Source organism: Squalius cephalus (genome assembly GCF_949319135.1).
Source record: "Squalius cephalus genome assembly, chromosome: 8".
NCBI lineage: Eukaryota > Metazoa > Chordata > Actinopteri > Cypriniformes > Leuciscidae > Squalius > Squalius cephalus.
This window is the reverse complement of record NC_137129.1, coordinates 18,923,775-18,937,812: the sequence shown is the minus strand read 5'-3', so window position 1 is coordinate 18,937,812 and position 14,038 is coordinate 18,923,775.

The following is a 14,038-nucleotide window of genomic DNA, read 5'->3' as shown; positions in this document are numbered from 1 at the left end:
TTTGAAATGTATTCTTTAATCAATAGTGTTTTAGTTAGAGAAGGTTCACTAACATTCTCTGGCAATCCCTTCCCCCCTGTGTTGAACTGTGTTTTATTGCCTAATGGAATGTCCAGCAACAGAGATTTTAGGAGTGGAGCAGAGTTAGTGTTAATCTTTAACCCTACTTAAATCCTACATTTTCTATATGTATAACCATTGAAGAAATATGTAAACCTGAATGTAATTTCTCTTTTCCACGATTGTTCTTCTCTGTGATGGGTTTTTGTATTCTTGTAAACCTTAAAGGAATAATGTTTCAGATGTGCACCCCGTTGCAATCATAGATATGCCATGTGGATCTTTTTAAAAGTCCAATTTTCATTTCCATTTGTAAATGTACATCACATTTTGGGTTAATCTTATTCCTAGATTGTTAGTAGAACTCTTAATGCTTATTTTACAGAATAAGAAGTCATTTCTATGCCGTAGCGTTTAAACCTACCAAATGTGGTCTTGAATTGAACCTCCATATACCCGTAGGAAAGATATGGGTACCAAATTATGATAAAATGCATTTTACTGCAGTTATAATTGTTTAAAGTAGAAATGGCATGATCCTAAGACTGTCATAAAACATGCAAATCGAACTCCTAAGTGAGACAAAGGAAATTTCTCCCGCCTGGAATTTCGCGTTCCAATTGGCCCAAGCGCCAGGGAGGAGGAATTTTTCGCTACCCTAGAAAAGCGGAACACTCCGCGTTCCGTTCGGTTGAGTTCGGTATTTTCTTTCGTCTTGTTTGTTCCTGCTTGTTCGAACCCTCCTCATCAGGGAGACCATCAATGGCTCCCGTTTAGGGGGCTTTATATTTTATTTTATTTAAGTCTTTTAGTTTTGTTTCGTCTTCGAACTTCAGCCGACAACTTCAACTCAAAGGAAAAGACTCTGTTGAAAATCCCGCGGCGCGCGCTCCTCTTCATTGAGGACGTGCACGAGCACTGCATCTGAGGAAATTCCTGGCTCCATGGGACCTAGGGAGTCCTCATCTCCGTTTTATTTTCTTTACTAAGTTTTATTTTCATATTCGTTACTCCCTCCACAAAGGGAACTGAACTCTGAATCATGTTTCTGGCCACTTCACGTTTCAGTGAACCTTTAAACTGCGCGCGAGTCTGCTCGCCCCGAAGACACGAGGAAACACGCCCCGCTCTTAAAGGAGCTCTTCTTCAGCAAATACAAAGAGAACCATGTGCCATGCAAGTATCGATTATTGAATTGAACTTACAATGTGATTTCTTTGTTGTCTCTTACGGGTTACTGTCTGTGATTTTGCCATGCTGAGATCATCTCGGTGATCTCTCTCGTCCTGAAACTTTAGTTTCACTTTCTCCCTTCCTCTCCCTCTCTCATCTGTTATCCGTTTAGTCTTGTATTTTGTTTACGTGTCCTGTACATACATATTTACTCGTGTAAATTGTAGAACTTGTATTCCTTAGTTCGATGTAGTATTAGTCCAATTATTAAATTCCATATGCCCTTGACTGACTCTGATTTAATTGCCCATGTTACTTAGTCCCTGAAATGTTCGATCTTAGCTATATGCTTTATCTTGGTAGGCTACGATTTAAGTAACCTAATTTTAGTCTACAAACACCGAGAGTGTCTTTTCAAGGCCTGGAAAAGATACTCTTTCTCGTGTTTGTAAGAAGGATAATTTTCCTTGAGAGTTAAGTTAATCTTACGTATGTTTGCTGGACAAACAGATTGTTTGATAACTAAATTAATTCCATTAAAGTTATCCCATAACTTCGAGCTGAAATAAGAACAATTGATGTATTAATGACGAACCATAACCCGTTATGGTAATCGTTCATATATCAATCTAGTTCAGCTGCGATAAATTAATGTAACTGTAACATACAAAATATTAATCATATTCATGATTAATTATTAAAATTCCCTATAGATCATTTGAGCTAATATTAATATTAATGTACAACCCATTGTTGCTACAGTTGTGGTGGAGAACGCGACGCATTTCAAACTTTGTTTATGAGCAATATTCAATTTCAATCTGTTTATATGGTTATTGATAATTTTTGTGCACACATTTTATGAAATTATGAAATCGTGAGATAAGTCGCAAAAAGCTAGATAATAGGGCGACAAACCAAGCAGCCGGTGTCATCACGTGACCCGCGAGGCTACTGCCTGTCAAATCTCTAGTTCGGGTCTTTCGACCCAAGTCAATTGGCTCCGCTAACTGTCTAACTGTGCATCAGTTAGCCCAAAATTCTCATAAACGGCATAGCCCGTATGAGTATAGCTCTTTAACCTTAGAACGAACTTGCATTGGTCTCTTTGTGTGTGTGCTGTGCTTCTCTCGCCTACAGTGAAGCCAATATGTCCCGTGCATCCAGTCCCGCGGTCCGTCGGGAGCACTTAGCGACATGGCTGGAAGCGACAACGAGCACCTTCCTGCCCAAGGAAGCCAGTGACCTGCAGCATCTGAACCAAACGCAGCTGGACACTGAGCTGGACCAGCTGATGGCACAGGATCCTAGCCAGAGTTACACCCACAAAGAACTCGCCAGGATCACCGGGACCCTAGCTCACCTCCTCGTCGCCCAGGCACGGCTCAGCGAACGGAGCAACATCGACCTGGAGCAGCAAGCCGCAACGCTAAAGCTTCAAGCGGATGAGGCCTGGAAGGACCAGGCCCGTACCCAGAGTCGTCTAGATCAGCTCCTCCTCGAGACCCAGAACCAGCGCGAGAAAGAGGACGCCACAGATCCAGAACTACAGAAAGAAGTAGAAAGACTTCGAAATGCCCTGCAAGATCTGCGCCTCGACACAGACCAAAGAGAACAGTTGGAGAGAGAAACCAGAAAAGAACTCGACGAAAAACTCCAACAAAGTGACGCTCTCCTAGAGAGAGCCGAGACTGAACTAAAAGAAGCAGAAGCAAAAGCCAGGGCCTGTGAAAAACATTTGCAAACGGCCCGAGCTAAAATCGGCGAGCTTACTCTGCAGAGAGACGAGCTCCAAGATGAACTTGACACTGTTCATGCAGAACTGAGACATTCTTACAGACTGCAGAGTGGCTGGAACGGAGAAACGCACATCACAGAGTTTCCCCTGACCAGCTGGTCCGCACCTTTCAGCCAAGAACCCAGAGCTGAAAAGGGAGATGTAAGCCCACGGCTCAAGACATCACCAGCCAGCTTTCAAGAACACATGTCAGCAGAAAAAGGGGGAGGACCCCTTCAGAAAACCCATGCCACTAACCACGGCACGACCCCCCGAGAACTTGACAAGCTAGCTCGAAACATTCCTATGTTCGATCCAGATTCTGCAGAAGATTATGACATTCATGCTTATTTAAGAGACATTGACTTTCACGTGCAAACTGTCACCAACATGACGGCTTGGGACAAATTGTATTTGTTAAGAATAACGGCTAGTAGTGATGTTCGTAGTTTTCTAGACCGTCAACCACAGGCTGTCAAAACGGACTTCCAACAATTACGGCAAGCTTTGATCAGTGAATTCTCTGATCCAGACTCCGATCAAGGTTTCATCGCTGCTGTAGACCTCAAACAAGGTCGGCGTGAACACCCCCAGATCTACTACAACCGACTCCGACAAGCCTTCTTCGGAGCACAGAATGAGCCAGGGATGGAACAGGATGTTACATTTAGAACTCTTTTCCTGCGGAATCTCCATCCAACCTTATCCCATCATATTGGGGTTTTGGCCGATGCACGGACCATGTCTACCCAACAGCTGCGTGACTTAGCCCATAAAGCTTACACCAAGCAAAAGACTATTTCTGAAAAGACTGTAAAAAAACCCACAATCTACTCTGTCTCTGAGCACTGTTCACGCCACGCCAGCAGCAGAGGACAACACAATCGCGGTGGTGCTCGTCCAAAGCACCAGAGCGAGCGCTCTGAAAGATTCTGGGAAGCCGGCCGGCGACCCAAGAAGAGCCGATCTCCACCGTCCAGGACAACAAGCCCCGACAGAGAGTGGAACCACTCTCGACACGACACTGGTAAGCTCAAGCCTGAGCGCACATCAGATAACCACAGTGCAGCCACGTCTGAAACAGCAGAGATCCTAAGGGTGCTGAAAGAGCTTCTTCACCAGAAACGTTGCAAGAAAGACAAGAAGGACGAGCCAGACATCTTATGCCTAAGCATAAGAACTGAAACCAAACCGTCTGTCCGCCATCTGACTGAGCCAAGCACCTCGAACACTGCTCATCATCCACAGACCACAGAGCTAACTGTCACATCACAAGGTGACAACATCACCAAAGCTCCACAGCTGACAGCTGCACACCATGAACGAAACAGCACACCTCCTCACACCAGGTACCAAAATACCAAGGTACCAGGAAACGCTGTTCTGTCTAACTGCCTCCACAGCAAGCTACACGAGACCGGTCCTAACCACCCAACGACCGTCACACCTGCCATGCCAACATTTTTGGGCAACCTGATCAAAAAGGGGGTGGCCCAAAAACTCTACCTGAACATCACGTTGGAAAAGGAAGTGAGCATGGAAGCCCTGATCGACACAGGATCAGACATTACGGTGATCTCAAATCAACTTTTCAAGAGACTCCAATTTGAAGCTAAGAGACAAGATCAAACTCTTACACCTCAAACTTGTGAACTGAACGTACAGTCATACAGTCAACATGACATCCGGCTCGAACAGGTAGCCCACATTCACCTGACGATTGGTCCTTTGAGTCTAGTCCATCCCGTGTTCATCTCAAAAATGGACACTTTTCCGTTCCTCATCGGCAGAGACCTTCTAGATCGTTTTGAACCGTTACTGGACTTGAAACAGCTCAAAGTCTGGGCTCAAGTACGAGAACTTTGCCCCCTCCAGTCACAGCCAGACGGTCAGGTCACAAAGGTCACAGAGTTCATGGGAACTCCCACAGCCAGCCAGGAAGACACAGACTCAGCACCAACTGAAGGTTCGAATCCGCTACCCTGCACCTTACAGCCCACCAAAGACTTTGACACTTGCTGCCTCAATGTCATGACTGACCTGCAGCGACATGACCTCATTCAAGCCATTGCCAAGCCTGGTGCATTAAACAACAAGCTGTGGTCACTTTCAACCCACCCACCCACCCTAGAGGTTGAAAAGCTTACACACAGCATAAGAACTTTACAAGCTCAACTGCCTACTTCAGAGCCGCTTACGCTGGCTCCGCTATTTGAAAAGACAACCATAATGGACATGCAGGCTTTTGTCAGCTACATAAAGACTTTCCTTATCCACCCTCACACGCCATCTGACCTCACTAACAACCAGTGCCTCAGACCACTGCATGACACCACGCACATGCTGCGCGTACAGAACAACATTATGAGTTGTGCACCGATTGACATCACTATGCCAAGGCATGTAATGCCACGGCGCACAAAGGGGGATAAACTGCTAATGTTCGTCTATAACGCATCATGTGCTGCACACCGCAACACCAGAGACACTGACGAGACACTGAAGCAAGCGACAAGCCGACAGCAAGATGTGGCAAAACATGGGCCAAGGCGAACTAAACCAAGTCGCCGCCCACAAAGTAAAAAGACTGCCCTGTCCAATCAAAGACAACCCTTGCTGGCTTCTTCCTCCCCTTTCTCTCTCTCTCTCCCTGTTGTCTGTACCAGGTTGCTGCTGTGGTTCGCCATGCTGTACTGTCTGCCAACCAGAGGACAGCTGCCACCGAGAGAACGACCGAGACCCCAGATCACTGACGGCAGGACCTACCCCCAGCAAGTGCATGTTCGACTCATCCAGCCCCGCCCGGTCTACAGAGCACACCACCCCAGCTCCGTAGCCCAATACATCTGGACAAGTGTCCGACGGACAGAGGACTCCCTCTCTCACGCCGAGGCCAAGGTCGAACACATGTTCAACCAACTTGAGAAAGTGACTGTTGCACAATCGGGACTCCTAAGCACCAACCACCACTCCAGCCAGTTCCTGGGAGCGTTGCTCGGAACCGGAGCTGCCGCCAGAACTCTGTTTAACATTGGTGTGTCCAGTGTAAATGCAGCGAACCAGACCGCAAACTCCATGAAGCCGCAGTTTACTGTCTTACAGAGTGACTTTGTCCAGACTCAGCTGGTTACAGTGCCAACGACAGACATGCTGTGGGAGGTTAGCTCCTCCAATGACAGCATAGCCACAGGTGTAATCCCACCATACCTGATACTAAGCCTGATGTTAACTGTGCTGGCTTCCGCCATCAACATGCCAGCTGACTTTCTACAAAAACACCTGGCCTACTCTCTGGGTAGCGCCATCTCACTCTGCTTCGATCCCGAGCAGAGAGAAGTGGGCCTTCTCCTAAATCCGCCTATCATCGAGTCAAGCCAAGTCTACAGACTTACAGACATTTGCAAGGTCAGGTTTTGGGAAAACAACACCCACATCAAGATAAGCCCTCCAGACGTGGTGGCCTACCACGATGGCGACACACAACGGTACTCAGCTCCAAACCTACACCTGTGTACTATGACCAAAGACATTTGTTATCTCTGCCTTAGCAAACCCTTACTCAGAGACAACGCTGAAGAAATCTGCGGGTTGCACCCCCTGGTCAGCAAAGTCACCCACACACAAGCAGAGATAGCAGGTGAAAGGTGGCGTGCTAACGCACCTGTGCACACCGCCACTGTCACTCACGACCAGCATGACACAACCAGCCGTGTCAACATGCTCAACCAGAAAATGGGACTTCAAGTACTGAAAGGTGTCATCCTACACCTTGATGGCCTGACATGGTACCAGCTTCCCAGCAAAGAGTACCAGACAGCACTGAAACTACCATCCTCCAAAAACTTCAACGTCACCTTGAATCCAGGACTGGAACTCCGTAGTGAGAAAAGGGGGTCCCAACTCATGGACATTGCTCCTGCCAACAAAGCCCTCCGAGCACCGGCTCGACGGCCCGTTCTGAACACTTCATCTGCGGTCCGAGGCTGGAACGCCGCCGACATTGGGCTGTGCACCTTTGCAGGTAATCAGCCACACCCTAACACTAGGTTGGTCTCCATCCTGTACAGAAGACTCAACGAGATGCGATACAGCCAAGCGCACGAAAGCTGTGTCCAAAGGTTTCAGACGGAATCCCCGGAAAGGGGGTGTCAAGTCAGAGACCACGCCGAACCTCATCGAGCTGAATCCTCAGCTCCAAGAACCACCTGCCTTCCTACCGTCATGATCCACCTGCTACCCGACTGTCATGATTCACCTACCATGTGACCATTGTGATGATTGTCGTCCGATGATGTCCACGCAGGGACTTCATCAGACGAAAAGGGGGAATATGTAACAACATTGGCTATCGAATCATTCGTCGTTGGTTTGAATTAACAAATTCAAATACTCTGTGTTGCTAAAAACATTTCTTCCTGAATACAAAAGCTGGTGCACTTTGAACTCGTGAGTGCAAATCATGCTTTGGCTCCAGTTAGTCGGCGACAAATGGACTTTTACGACACTAATTGCACCTCAGAGACATTCCAAACCCCTTTCCCCTCTCTGGACCACAGAGAGATAACGAAACTTGAAACTTTCTACACACAGACACACACACACACACAAACATCCTCCTATAGAAATATAGTTTTAATGTATGTAACTCAGATCAGGGTTTGACCTTCCTGTATGCATGTTTTATTAATTTGTTTGATCATATAATTATGATTTTCTAGAGGTGTGGTTTTGAAATGTATTCTTTAATCAATAGTGTTTTAGTTAGAGAAGGTTCACTAACATTCTCTGGCAATCCCTTCCCCCCTGTGTTGAACTGTGTTTTATTGCCTAATGGAATGTCCAGCAACAGAGATTTTAGGAGTGGAGCAGAGTTAGTGTTAATCTTTAACCCTACTTAAATCCTACATTTTCTATATGTATAACCATTGAAGAAATATGTAAATCTGAATGTAATTTCTCTTTTCCACGATTGTTCTTCTCTGTGATGGGTTTTTGTATTATTGTAAACCTTAAAGGAATAATGTTTCAGATGTGCACCCTGTTGCAATCATAGATATGCCATGTGGATCTTTTTAAAAGTCCAATTTTCATTTCCATTTGTAAATGTACATCACATTTTGGGTTAATCTTATTCCTAGATTGTTAGTAGAACTCTTAATGCTTATTTTACAGAATAAGAAGTCATTTCTATGCCGTAGCGTTTAAACCTACCAAATGTGGTCTTGAATTGAACCTCCATATACCCGTAGGAAAGATATGGGTACCAAATTATGATAAAATGCATTTTACTGCAGTTATAATTGTTTAAAGTAGAAATGGCATGATCCTAAGACTGTCATAAAACATGCAAATCGAACTCCTAAGTGAGACAAAGGAAATTTCTCCCGCCTGGAATTTCGCGTTCCAATTGGCCCAAGCGCCAGGGAGGAGGAATTTTTCGCTACCCTAGAAAAGCGGAACACTCCGCGTTCCGTTCGGTTGAGTTCGGTATTTTCTTTCGTCTTGTTTGTTCCTGCTTGTTCGAACCCTCCTCATCAGGGAGACCATCAATGGCTCCCGTTTAGGGGGCTTTATATTTTATTTTCTTTAAGTCTTTTAGTTTTGTTTCGTCTTCGAACTTCAGCCGACAACTTCAACTCAAAGGAAAAGACTCTGTTGAAAATCCCGCGGCGCGCGCTCCTCTTCATTGAGGACGTGCACGAGCACTGCGTCTGAGGAAATTCCTGGCTCCATGGGACCTAGGGAGTCCTCATCTCCGTTTTATTTTCTTTACTAAGTTTTATTTTCATATTCGTTACTCCCTCCACAAAGGGAACTGAACTCTGAATCATGTTTCTGGCCACTTCACGTTTCAGTGAACCTTTAAACTGTGCGCGAGTCTGCTCGCCCCGAAGACACGAGGAAACACGCCCCGCTCTTAAAGGAGCTCTTCTTCAGCAAATACAAAGAGAACCATGTGCCATGCAAGTATCGATTATTGAATTGAACTTACAATGTGATTTCTTTGTTGTCTCTTACGGGTTACTGTCTGTGATTTTGCCATGCTGAGATCATCTCGGTGATCTCTCTCGTCCTGAAACTTTAGTTTCACTTTCTCCCTTCCTCTCCCTCTCTCATCTGTTATCCGTTTAGTCTTGTATTTTGTTTACGTGTCCTGTACATACATATTTACTCGTGTAAATTGTAGAACTTGTATTCCTTAGTTCGATGTAGTATTAGTCCAATTATTAAATTCAATATGCCCTTGACTGACTCTGATTTAATTGCCCATGTTACTTAGTCCCTGAAATGTTCGATCTTAGCTATATGCTTTATCTTGGTAGGCTACGATTTAAGTAACCTAATTTTAGTCTACAAACACCGAGAGTGTCTTTTCAAGGCCTGGAAAAGATACTCTTTCTCGTGTTTGTAAGAAGGATAATTTTCCTTGAGAGTTAAGTTAATCTTACGTATGTTTGCTGGACAAACAGATTGTTTGATAACTAAATTAATTCCATTAAAGTTATCCCATAACTTCGAGCTGAAATAAGAACAATTGATGTATTAATGACGAACCATAACCCGTTATGGTAATCGTTCATATATCAATCTAGTTCAGCTGCGATAAATTAATGTAACTGTAACATACAAAATATTAATCATATTCATGATTAATTATTAAAATTCCCTATAGATCATTTGAGCTAATATTAATATTAATGTACAACCCATTGTTGCTACATCAGTGAAATCGACACTATAATCCGACAGAACAACATAAATAAGGTGGTTTTAGAAAAAAACCCGAGCTTCTAACTCCACCTGGAGCGTGTTATTTGTTTTGCAAAAATACACCGCTTCCGGATCATCGGGTCCAATCAGCGCAGGGGGGTGTGAGATCTGACTGTCAATCACAGGTTGTGCACACACCACAGATCCCCCCTCCCTCGCGCGCGTTACAACATCACATGCACACGACACGCCTGAAGTTCGCCTGAAGATTGTACGAAGCGTGATGGCGGAGAGAAAATCTACTAACAAGCTTCCAATTCCTCGGTTATTGCTATCTATGGATAGATTAGCCAGGGCAGCCTCCCTCCGAGTCCATGGTGTTGATCGATGCTGAAGAGACAGACGCGTTCACAGAAATTCTGGTGCACACGCACTGACGAGCACGACCTCGATGGGAGGGTGCTCGCTGGTAGTGGGGGAGGGGCATGAGAGTTGTAAACATTCCAAATTTTGGCTAAGTCGACCCAATCTGCCAGGCTTGCCGACTGCAGCTTTAAATGTAGTCACACAATGCTGATGTTGTTAACATTAACAATTTGAGAACAATAGAAGTATAATTAAGTATAACTATAAAAGAAGTATAATTGACACGGTTTGACGTGATATCATAAGAGATCGTTAGATTTAATCAGCGCGATGTACTGCAATGATTTTTTTCCCTTAGTTGGTCAGAACAAAAGTGGATGTTACTTAATTGTTCAGATGACATTTTCCGGTGAAAATTATTATGTTGGTCATACTTCCAAAAAGTAGAATCTGTGATTCCGAATGACAGTATCCACACCGGCGCGGTGACTGACTGCCACACATTCTTCTCAAAACATTGGATTCATTCCTGTGCCATGCCGAGGTAGTCTGGCTATCACCAGACCAAGCTCAATCTTTTAAGAATGAACATTAGTCTGGGGAGTCTGCTCTGTATTTTCACTGCACAAGAGGTGTGATCAACAGGCATAGTTCAAATGACTCAGCTCAAGTCTGAGCTGCAGGGCGAAATCAAATCGCCGGCAGATCGGGCTGAGTTTTCCCAGTCTAGGGCCGAGGCACAACCCACGTAAAGTTGATAATTCCACAAATAACTGCAATTGCAGATTTCAAACAGAGATGGCGACAAAGAAGAAAAACTACGGACTGCTGCTTTAATTAAACCATCTGCTGTGCAGTAACAACAGGGCTGCATTCCAGTCCACTTTTAGACACGCACTTGCAAACTTCCCTAAGCACTTCCCCTCGGGGGAATCCCTGCTGCCATTTTGAAGTGCGTTCCACTTCGTGACGTGGACAAGGGAAGTTTATATGGACAGACCCTCGTTCCCTCGATTTTGACCGAGGGAGCGAGTCTACTTCATAATGTACACTTCAGGCACCTATATGTCCCACAATGTAGTACGATTGTGACGTCACCACAGATCTCGTCTAATCACCACCACAACAAACAACTCTATGATATATTACATTTTTTTTTTTTTTTTTTAAACACTCCAAACACACCTATATATATTTGGATGCTGCATTAAACAAATTCTTAAAGCGAAACATTTTGTAAATAATAAATCAACTCCTTAATTAATTCCAAATGATCAAGGGCTTAGGACGTTCCAGTTCAGCCCATTGCAGTTCCCGCCAGTAGTGGGCACTAGTGATGTTACATTTGACACTGAAGCTTCAAAGTGCATATCGAGTACGCAGCGCAATTTCTCATTAAAGGAGAACTCCGGTCAATTTTAACATTGAGCTCATTTTTTTGTAAATTTGGAGTGCTGTCAGTACAGAGAACAACAACAAAAATCGGTGTTGCCTACACCGTGTTATCCTCTTTTTAAAATTTGCAACCTGTTGACTTCAATGGGGCAGGTTTTAAACCTGCGTTTAGCCTGCTTTAACATCCTTGATTTGTCATTACAAGTGCACAGCCATGTGAGTGAGTTTATTTAGAGTGAACACGGTGAATCTGACTGCAGTAGATGTGAAAGAAATGAATAAAAGTGATGTTAATTCAGCCAGCGAAAATACCTGTATTTACTTCCTGTTTACGGTCGAAGTCCACAGTAATCGATTGTCGAGTTCACGCGCGTGATCATAGATACTAAACCTATGCGCGTGAACTCGACAATCAATTACTGTGGGCTTCGACCGAAAACAGGAAGTAAATACAGGTATTTTCGCCGGAGTTCTCCTTTAAGCTCCGTGCCGTATTGTTTTCAGAGAAACACATGATCAACGAAAAACGAAACCTCACTTTCTTTCCAGTCACGTGAATGCTTCACTTTGCGTGTCGGAATGTTTGAACACAGACACTACAGGTTTTTGGAAGTTTAAGTCCATTTACTAACTTTATATATATATATATATATATAAGCCTATAGCCTATGTTACATGATCATATATTCTGACACATAAACAGCATAGATACCATAACATAATTAGACCAACATTTACTTGCATCAAGCAACTCTGTTGGTATTTTTATAATTAGTATTAATATAATTCTTATATTTAATTTTATTGCCACACTTTAATATGTGCATATTATCAGAAAACTGAATATTTAGTGTTGTCAGGCTTTTATTTGTGCTTAATGGATAAAACAACTGCGCTGCGCACTGCTCATAAACATGGCTGCTATAAATTTGACCTGCCACAAGATGGCGCTGTTTTCGACATTCTTTCTTGATGCTTCTAATCTATTCCCGAAACATTCAGGGGAAAGCCTCAGTGCTTCATGAGGCTTCATTTGCCCATCCCTAGTGGGCACTCGTGCAACATAAGCAATGATGTACATCCGAGTGAATGAGACGGAGGGAAGTTAGCGAGTGAAGGGCATGACAATTTTGGACTGAAACGCAGCCCAAGTGTTTCTTTATTTCTACATGTGCCCAGTTTCTTCTGTACCTATCATTGTATGTTACAACACACATCACATGATAGCACACAGTGACCTCTAGTGATTTTCTCAGGTAACAACAATCTGTTATCATTACACCTACCACCACCACCAGGTTGGTTCCTGTTCATCTGTCTGTGGTAGGCTTCGCCCCTGCCTTCATCTTCAGGCAGGATCAGCCAAATCTGCATTCCCCAGTATTTGGACTAGGGACGGGGCCTACGCCAAATAACTTTTCTATACAACTAGGCATAAATCATTGTAGCTCACTACCATTTGTTAATACTTTATGAAATGCGTACCACGTAAACGCTCACCTGCCCTCTGAGTCTTTCTGGTAGAAGCCGTTTAACTCCGATATGCATGGAAGAGGCTCAGTGTTCAAAGTGAATGTTGGGATTAGAGGGATAGTCTTGAGTCTGGGTCTTAAAGGGGCTGGCAATGAAGTCCAACTCTGGCTGGTATAGACCTGCCTGTTGGCTACATAGGAAGAATCTTAAAATCATATTTATAAATCGTCTTTCATTCACATTGGGGCAAGTTCACCTAACAGTTGCCACTTCAGTGTACATTATTTCACTGTCATTCTTCTCAAAAACGCCTCTTTTCTATGTGAATGAGGCTCGTTAGAGAATGTTATAGAATAGATTCAGAAAACATGCGGTTTACTCGTCATTTACAATAGTTGCATGGTTTCGTTGTCATGACCACACAAGATAAAAATAAATGCACTGCAATTACCATGCCATGCAAGTATTGCAGCCTTTAATTCCTTAGAAATCATTATTGTGTGATATGCGTTTGGTCTAATGACCAATTTCATGTCTTTCTCTCTTTTTTATTTTCCAAAAAAGCCTTTCAGCGCAACTACAAACATGAAAAGCAAAAGACGTGCATTAGATGAGTAATCAATGCTTTATATCACTTGTTATGCGAAAGAAAAGTGTAGGCTCCTGAGCTTCCCACCAGTAATTATGAATTTTTGGTGCCGTTCAAGCGCTCATCTCGTAAATACCATCAATCTGACCTGACTTAGCTTAATCGCTTCACGAAGAACTAAGATTTAAGAGGGAAAGATTTCACCTAGAGAGGCATATATGCCTTAAAGTCCTGAGCGTCCTCAGAGTGCAACTTCCCACTGTCTCAGGGCGTTTAGATCTTGCGGCTGTGATGACAAGTGGCTCAAAACAGGCCGTCAGCACCAGAAACCGCAGCCGCCCATCAAAGATACAAGAGCTGACAGCCATGATTTAGCAGTCGCCGTATCACTGAGAGAGAGACGGGGACATGCCGATTACAGCAGTCTACTCAACTTATTTCTGCTCTTCATTAAAGCAGATGCACCCACACATAGTTCAGATTTTCATAATCAC